This window comes from Paroedura picta, chromosome 8, assembly GCF_049243985.1.
Source record: "Paroedura picta isolate Pp20150507F chromosome 8, Ppicta_v3.0, whole genome shotgun sequence".
Lineage (NCBI taxonomy): Eukaryota > Metazoa > Chordata > Lepidosauria > Squamata > Gekkonidae > Paroedura > Paroedura picta.
Window position 1 is genome coordinate 38523314 of NC_135376.1, and position 9565 is coordinate 38532878.

Sequence of the window (9565 nt, forward strand, 5' to 3'; positions counted from 1 at the left end):
GCCATCACTCAGTGAGTTTCTCTAATCATACCAGTAGTTGAGGACTGCAGCAAGAAGACTCACTTAACAAGTAACATTTTGACCAGCTCTACATAATCTCAGTGGCACCATTCAGTTTCAAGACTAGCTTTTATCTGCATAAAGTTACACTGTTTCAAATGTCATTAATAGAACAGACCAACAAGTATATGAAAAGATTGGAACATTGTTCTACAAACTACACTGTTTAACCTGTATAATGCATATCCCCAGTAAATCACCTTGAAAATAAGATGTTGAAAACAGCTCAAGCAATATACAGAAACTGCTTGTTTAGAAGTATTTGTTTTTAAAGAGGGCTTTTCTGTGGCGATGCCCACTGAAACCAAGAAGAGATCTCCAGGGTCATCTAGTCCAACCCCCTGCACAATGTAGGAACTCACAACTACCTGCCTACCCACAGTGACCCCAACTTCATGCCCAAGTTATTCCCCCCCCCCAACAAAAATCTCCAGAATCCATTCTGGCCTGGAGGAAATTCACCCACCATCCCACAGTGGCAATCAGCAATTCCCTGGGTATGCAAGGAAGGGCCACAAGAGACAAACACTGACTCATCCCTTCCTGCTCACCCACTCACAATCTGCCTATGTTCATAAAATCCGCACTGTTGTTCAGTGCTCTCACAAGTCCTAAAAGGTGTCTGCCAACCTGCCCCACACAGCCAGAGAAAGAAAGAGTAAACCCTCAGGGACAGACTAATGGGTATTTGCAGAAGAAGGGGGAATTGGTGGAAGTACAACCTTATACATGAGTACCGTCTCCTTTTAACAAAAAAGCACTGTGTTGATCGTTCTCTTCACAAAGTCAGTGTTCAGACTATGTTCTCCAGATGCATTAAAAGGAACTATAATCACACATGTTATAACCTTAAATAACTAATCATGTAAACATTACAGGAATATTCAAAGTACTAAAATTATTATCTGTCGGATGTCTATACATTTCTAAAACAGCAAGCTATAAGTATATAAAGACAGTTAAAAGTATAAAAGCAGTTAAAGGGTTGTACCAGTTCTGCTGGACTTGCTGTATTGTAGTATAAATTTCCCAAGAATGTCTTATGACACCATCATAGACTATAAGAATTTTTAAAAAGCAATGTTTTGAATTAACCACACGGTGGTGCTATTTTCATTACTTTGATGTGCTCTTGAAATTGCAATAGAGTAGCCTTTCTCAACTTTTTTACCATTGAGAAACTCCTGAAACATTCTTCAGTCTTCAAGAAACCCCAAAAGTGGCAATCATGCAGAATATGGTTGGGAAGCAGAGCTGTGTACACACCCACCTGGGGCCCCATCCCTTCCTACCCACTCCATCGGCCATTTGGGGAAGAATTAGTGGGTTGACATGACCATACAGGGTCATATCACATGATTAACAAATTTAAAATATATATTAAAATTTATTCACTCCCTCCTATTCGAGAACCCTTTTCAGGGCTGTCAAGAAACAAAAGGGTTTTAGGACTCCCTGGTTAAGCAGTTCCACAGGGCCAGCAAAATGGAGCTCCTCCACCAAGGCTTTGGTTGGGAAAATGAAGCAACAAGACCAACTAGGGCCCTCAGAACCCCCCCCCCCCCCGCCACCACCACCACTTGTACCCAATCAGATACAGCACAGGGCGACTCCTGACCGGCCATCCATTAATCAAAGTTATATCCACAGTTAAATTAATGGTTTTATGTTGCTCCATTTATAATTGCTATAGTGTTCTTGTGTTCACAATGCTAAGCCTTTAAATGCTGATATATTTTCTATATTGTACCAGCATCACAGTGGATTTTGAGGAGAAACTTTTGCCATCAGGTCACAGCCAAATTATAGCAAGTCCATAAGGTTCTCGACTCAAAAGATGTTCAAAGGTGGTTTGCCGTTGCCTACCTCTGTGTAATAATTGGAAATCCATACAAAGATATGTGCATGTACAAATAATAAGCTTTTCTATATCCATTCAGTCTTCACTTTCACATACTTCCCAATTCAGGACTTATATGCCCTATGCCCAGTGGTATACTACATGGACATTTAGTTCACATGCCAGTCTCACACAAAACCACATGCTGTCTGTTGACTGTAATTTCATATGTCTTCTCTCCTAGACATTGTGCATTGCCACTTAAGACTTTTGTCTAGTTGGAACATTCCCCAACATCTCAGTAGTTAAGGCGGCAGTCAGAGAGATCATTTCAATTTTTACTGAAATTCTATTGTTTTAACCATTGTTGTAAGCTGCCATGCCCGGCTGTGGCAGCTAAGAATAGAACTAATAAAATAAAATAAATTGGGAGGAGCTGTGGCTTAGTGGTAAAACTGACATCTTCTTGGCCTGCAGAGGGTCACAGATTCAATTCCTGGCATATCCATTAAGGTGGGAAGGATCAAGTAATAGGTGATGTGGGAAGGAAATTATCATTGCAATAGCCCAGTTTCAGTTCTTGGAAGCTAAGCATGTTTGGTACTTTAAAGTGAAACAACCAAAGAATATTTGTAGAGGAAGGCTATGGCAAACGACCTCTGCTTCTCAGTTGGAGTTGCTTGAAAGCTTCTTGCTGGAGTTGCATGTGTTGGCTGTAACTTGATGGCATTTTACACACACAATAGGTGGCATAAAAGTTCCCTACCTAAGACCTTGAAGATTCTCTGCCAGTCTAAGCAGACAATACTGACCTTGAGGGGTCAATATTCTGATTAAGTAGCATTTATATATATTTATTTAAAACATTTTATGCCACCTTTCCACCCAATCAGGGTCTACAAGGCAGCAACCTTTAAAACATTAAAACATTTAAAATTCAATTACAAATATAAACAACACTAGAAGGCATGCCAGAAACTTTTATTTGGGGATATGCCAGATAAAGTCTTCACCTCCAAAAGGTTTGGTGGTGGAGAAGGCCAGTTCTCAGATTGTCACCCATCTAGCCTCAGATGGCTAGACAGAGAGTTTCCAAGGATAATCAAAATGAGTCGTAGATTCACATAGAGGAAAGCAGTCCTTAAGGTATGTTGTCCCCAAGCTGTACAGAGCTTTAGAACTCAATACCTGCACCTTAAGCAAGAAAACAAATTGGAAGCCAGTAAAGGTGGAACAAGATTGAAGTGATGGTTGCTATGACCCACCTTAGTCAATGCTGTGGCTGCAGTATTCTGTACCAACTGTAGCTCCTGCACAGTCTTCAAGGGCAGCCTGATGTGAAACTCTTGCAGTAGTCTAATCTTTGTGTGGCCAGAGCACGTTCCACAATAGCCAGAGCATTACCTGGATATTGCTTGTGTGATGATATCAATCCCTGAGCAACACCAGCAATGAGACCTCCAATGAGGTTTCTTCATGTAAGCCACTCCCCGTCCCCATCCCTAACATAGCTTTTTAAGTGCTCGAAAGGGACTGCCTCTTCCCTTTTTCACCTTCAGAAAAGCTAGTGGGATCCAACCCAGAGTTCAGAAACTACAGCAAGTTTTTACTTTGTGTTTCTTGTTTTGCTGTGTTTTCTTCTGAAAATCTATATGCTTGGTATTTGCTTACTGATCTTTCTACAGTTAGAGCAAATATTATACAAGATCTCCCAAATGTGGCATTGATTTTACCAATACAGAGTATAATGGGTCCATTTTCTACGCATCAAAATGAATGCCAGAATATTACAGAAATAACATAAGTCTCCCAACTCTTGGTGCTTCTGCCTTCACATCCACGAACCACTCTTTTGTGTATAGATTTCCCATGGAATGTGGTATTGTATTAATTAAGCATCACTAAGGGTTGCAAGATCCATCCCTCCAGATCAAAACAAATAAGCGTGACACCTCTGAACACTAATTTCTAAGACAGGAAACAATACATAACAGATGTTAAAGAGATTGTGCTACACTATGGTTGATTAGAGCAAAATGGCAGATATTATTATCACTGGCTATCTCTGCTGCTTGTTGATGAACAAGATATGCTTTGACTTAGAATACAACTCGGTAAGTGTCAATCTTTCTGGGTATCAGCCACAATACAGGAATGAATGCAAACTAAAGTCATATATTTGCTGCTATGTAAAATCAGACAAGAATTATTTGAATAATTCTCTCAGTTTTTGTTGTTCCCTGCACAGCTTTGTCCATTTAAGCTCCAACATTGCTTGGTCTTCCTCATAACCTGCTGAATGACAACTGATGGTCATGGGCCTGTGTGGGCCCTCTGGTAATCATGTGTGGCCCTCCTGTGAGGATTATTATCCCCAGCCAACTACCGCAGGCTTCAATAAGGGTAGCACCATTGCCTGAGGCAATGAAGGTGAAGGTTCAAGGGAGTGGCAGGTTACAGTAGATAAGCGATTGGGATGTGAGTGTCCTGCATAGTGCAGGGGGTTGGACTAGATGACCCATGAGGTCCCTTCCAACTCTATTATTTCATGATTCTAAAAATATGAAAAGAAGGACATTCTGGCCTCCATCTTCATCTAAGAACATAAGAGAAGCCATGTTGGATCTGACCAATGACCCATCTAGTCCAACATCTGTGGGTTTGGACATCTAAATGTATAAGGGCCACTGGGGGGTTGCACCTTCCCAGAAGAACCTGATCTCCAGGGAAAGATCATCACCAAAAGAAGGAGCAGTCTCTGGAAACTTGCTCCTCTCCTCCCTGCAAGGAAGACCACTGTCTTCAAATACCAGTTGCACTGTTATGTTTGTGGATCTGCAGAGGACTGAGCTTGAGGTCCGAAAAGGATCCAAACAGACATGAAATGACCAAAGCACTGCTAGATCCCATCTACTGGATCCTATTGATTTAAATCTTGAACTAATCAATCGCACACACTGTCAGGAAGATCCATTGTCTGATTTGTGTAAAAATGTTTGGGTTTTCTTTTGGGGGGGGTCAGTATTGTTGGAATTACTAGTAACTTGTACCATGCTGAGATCATAATAAAAAGAGCTGCTAATATGCCCAGTTGTTGTGGCTTCCTCCGGACACATGGATCTAACATGCACATTGGCTGAAGATGTAAGAGCTTCTGCTATCAACTGGAGGTTGATATAACGTGTATGGCTTTTTAAAAAAAGTATTGTATTTAAACTTCCTGGAGGATCATTTGATTATAAAGCAAGATATAAATCTTTAAAATAAATAATAAATTGATGGGAACATGAAAGTATTAGTGACTGTGTTTCCTGCATACTTTGTCTCTACACACCAAAGACCATCCTGGTACTTCCAGTCTCCATCAGCTATGACTATAATATAGTTAAATGAATGAGAGGATGGTGAAGCAGTTAAATCAGTTGCCCTGGACTAGACTGCAGATTCACCTGCTGCCGATATGTAATATGGGTAGCAGGCTCCATTCCTATATTTTAAAACTTATTCTCTGTCATAGAGAAGGTCTACAAAGATTCATACAGAGGGCTGACATTTACAGAGCTGTGATGAACGCAGAGATTTCATCATATACTGAAAAGCACAAAGGGCTGGTCGAGCCATTTGGAATATTTGCACCATGTGTTCCTTTACAAAGAGGTGGTCAACTCAGCTCTCCTTTAGACAGTCATGCACTGTTTCATGCTCCACATTTCCATGAACATTGCATGTGGATATTTCTGGTTGTCTAAGATTTTTAGTTTTATTTTGGGTTCCAATCCAAAACTGAACATGGAATTTTGGGCACAATTGGAGAGGGTTGCCAGACACACAGCCCCAGTGGAGGTGAGTCTTCCCACCACCAGGCCCTGCTCACCAGCCACCAATCAGCTGGCCAGTAGGGGACTCACCTGGAGAAACAGAAAGTTCCATGCCTCATTGCAAACATTTCAGAGGAAGTGACATAATCACATCAGTGATGTCCAGGTGACGTGTTAACCAAATACCAGAACATCACCTGGATATTGCTTGTGTCACTTCCTGTGCAACACCAGTCATGAGACCTCCAATTAGGTTTATCCATGTAAGCCCCTCCCCCTCCATCCCCAGCCAGTTGCCGTACGGACCTGGCAACCCTAACACTGGCAGAAAAGGATGGCTTTCATTATAGACATTATTACCTTGCCATCATTTTTCCTTAAGCAAGGCTATCCCTTCCCTTTGTACAACACAACAGAGTAGCCACAGAGCTGTCAAATTACAACCTGGATATCCATGCTGTAGCTTTGAATTCCCCAGTGGAATGGAAAACAAGTCAGTCATCCATTCCCAAATCAGTTCCCTCCCCATCATTTATTTCCTCTCTTACCTAGGATAAGGTTCATCTAGGCAGGGGTGGCCCACCTAGGGCTCTCCAGATGCCCATGGACTACCATTGTAGTCCACAGACATCTAGAGAGCCCCAAGTTGGCCACCCCTGAGGGCAAAGGACAAAACAATGAGCCAAATAAGCTGTAGCCACGTCATGTCCATTAGGAAACTGAAATGCCCTGGTCCTCCAAAACTGTTCCAATCTATTGTCCCTGGCAATGGAGACCTCCTGCTGTCAGTATCTGGGCTTCTGCATAATTTGAGTTTCCTTGTTACTAGGTTAGAATCTTTAAAATTGGTGGGTTCAAAGATTCCAAATTCAATAGTGCTCAGTTTAAAGCTGACACCTTGCACATTACAATTATTCCATGTTCTTGGTGTACTCTGCATTGATAACATGTCAGAGAAAATCAAAGGGAAGCAAAGGGATTACAGAATTCAAGAGAATAACAGGAAAGAATTATAAATGTGAAAATCCATAGGAGACAATGTCAAAAAAAGTAGGCATTGAAGGGTGGGAACTTACTTTTAATCGAGTTTAAATGGAGAAACAGGTGCCCTGATAATTCCTTTACACAAAGATTTGTTTGTAATGGCATTAGAAAACAAATTTAGCTTCCCCACAAGAGAAATAGAAAGGAACAAAAGCTTAATCCAAAATGAATTTCCTTCTTTCTGCAAAGATGAGATTCTAAAACAACCACAAGACAATGAAATCCTATTACCAGCACATGCCACTGGGATTGGGGTAGGCCAGCGCTCAATGTGCAAACGCATTTCATGCAAATTGAAGATGCTAATGTGTGGTGTGACTTGTAGCTTATTCTCCACTCAATGACACATCAAAAAACAGAATGCAGAAAGCTGAAACCTTTGTGGGTCTGATCCTCCACTGATGTAAACTGGCAGCACTCCCACTGTATATGAATGATGAAAGAAAAGGCCAAATTGGATCTCATCCGGACCAGAAGACAGAAGAAAAGGAGGATGAAAGAAGTGGATAGATGGACAACTCAAAGGGCTGAAGCACTTCCAATTCGAAAATGGAATTCCCTGCAACAGTACTGTGGCAGAAGATCAACCATGGTTTATACATGGTATAAACAAAAAATTGCTGATTTGAGGATGCAGTTGATAATTTTATTCCATTTCCCCAACCACATTCTGTATATATATATTTCTTAAATCTTCCAGGAGAGAAGTCACATGAGCAATCCCAGCCAATTAGGTGTCATATAATGAATGAAACAACATTCCAAGTGATGGTATCACTCCTACTAGCAAATAAAATAAATTGAGAGTGGAAGGGAATGTGCCTTGGATTAGTCTAGTCTAGTGAGTGATATCAGTCATACGATGATCTTGCAGTGAATGGAATGGCAACAGCATATGACGTAGCCAGCAAATCATATTTGGCTATGGGATGACTTTATTTAGGGCAAACGGAGCCGGCTCAGACAAGGAGCAAGAGAGGGCAAATGTAAATTAATAGGCAAACATTTCTATGGGCATTGCTGATAAATCATTGAAAGAATGGGTATTTTTGGACAGAGCTGAACAATTCCCAAGGAAGTGCATGGGATTTCAGCTCAGTCCTAGATATGTATTAGCAATGACAAATGGATGGATAGAAGAGGAGGGAGACAGCAGGGACATTCAGGCTGAAAAATAAGTCATTCTCAGTCTTTGGCTGAAGATGTGCCCTTCAGGTGAGAAAACTGCTGTTGCTGGTTCTGCTAGCTTCACCACTTTTTGCCTCCATCCCTAACTGGCTATTAGGGAGTGACAAAGGCGTCTCTAAAACAATCTTCCTGCCCTGCTACATTTCAAAGCTCTGCTACCCAGACCTCCTTGAAATGCTGATGGACTGATAAGGCTGATTGTTTAAGTTTCAGCCCCCAGACTCAGGACATGCAAGACCCAGTGGCATAGCACTTAACTAGGCTTTTATTTCACCAACCACAAGCAATTATTTGCCTGTAGAAGGTCGTGTCCCTACTTCAGTTCAGCTGCTTATGTACATGGAAATGTTTTTTTTTTCCTGGCCATTCTCTGCCAGGTTCATATTCCCTACAAAGTTCACAAAGGATTTTAAATACCACACACACACCAATATAGCAGCAATTCAGTATCAATCTCTTGATTCTGATATAAGAACTACAATGCCAGACATCCCTATACTTTCCTGGATCTGAAGATCAAGTACAAAATGTAGTTTGCTGGTTCCCAGGCAACAGCAAGCTATGGTTTGTCACAAAGCCAGAAACAACAAATTGGGTTGTGGCATTTGAAAGGGCATGAAAAACGTCTAGGGTCCTTCAGTGCTTGTGCACACAGTTCTGCTCCATGCTTTGAGTTACATGTAAAGTAAGCCATTGAATGTGTGTGTTGAAACATATTCCTTTTCACCACAAATGGAACATGAATGCCTGGAGGACTCACCTTTAGGCTCCATGGAATCCTCCTCCTCTCTTCTCATTGTGTGTGTGGACAAGTGTGTTACATGTAGAGCTGCCAATTCTTGGTTGGGAAATTCCTAGAGATTTGAAGGTAGAACCTGGGGAGGGGAGGGGAGGGCAGGGAACTCCCTAGGGCAGGGGTAGTCAACCTGTGGTCCTCCAGATGTCCATGGACTACAGTTCCCATGAGACCCTGCCAGCGAATGCTGGCAGGGGCTCATTGGAATTGTAGTCCATGGACATCTGGAGGACCACAGGTTGACTGCCCCTGCCCTATGGTATAATGCTGTACAGTCAACCCTCAAAAGCAATCATTTTATCCCAGGGAATTGATTTATGTAGTCTGGAGAGCAGTTGTAATTCCAAGAAATCTCCAGGAGCCACCCAAATGTTGGCAACCCTAGTTCCACAGAATGGGAAAGCAGTGCACTTTGTTTCTTGGTTTGATCCTCACCACTAATCCATGGTATGTGCTTTGATGAAATTTGAGCTCCTCGCCCTCATGTCCCATAGCATCTTTATATGTACCTTTGCACAGCTGGTTCATTGTTTTGGGCTGGGTTGTCACCAGTACACTGATGACACTCATCTCTGTCTCCTTATGGAAGGCCAACCAGAATGTGCCCCAGGTAAATTGACCTGGTGTCTGGAAGCCAAGGCTGGCTAATTCCCAATTCTGGGAATCGTATGAAGTTGTTAAGAAGAGTGGCTGAAGTAGCTGCTACATCTTTAGGCAGACCATTTCAGAACATGATGAGGCAGTCTTCTCTTGGTATACTTTGGCAGAGGTTCATATTCAAAATCAATTAACACCACACTGATTTGCAGTCAGTCCGAA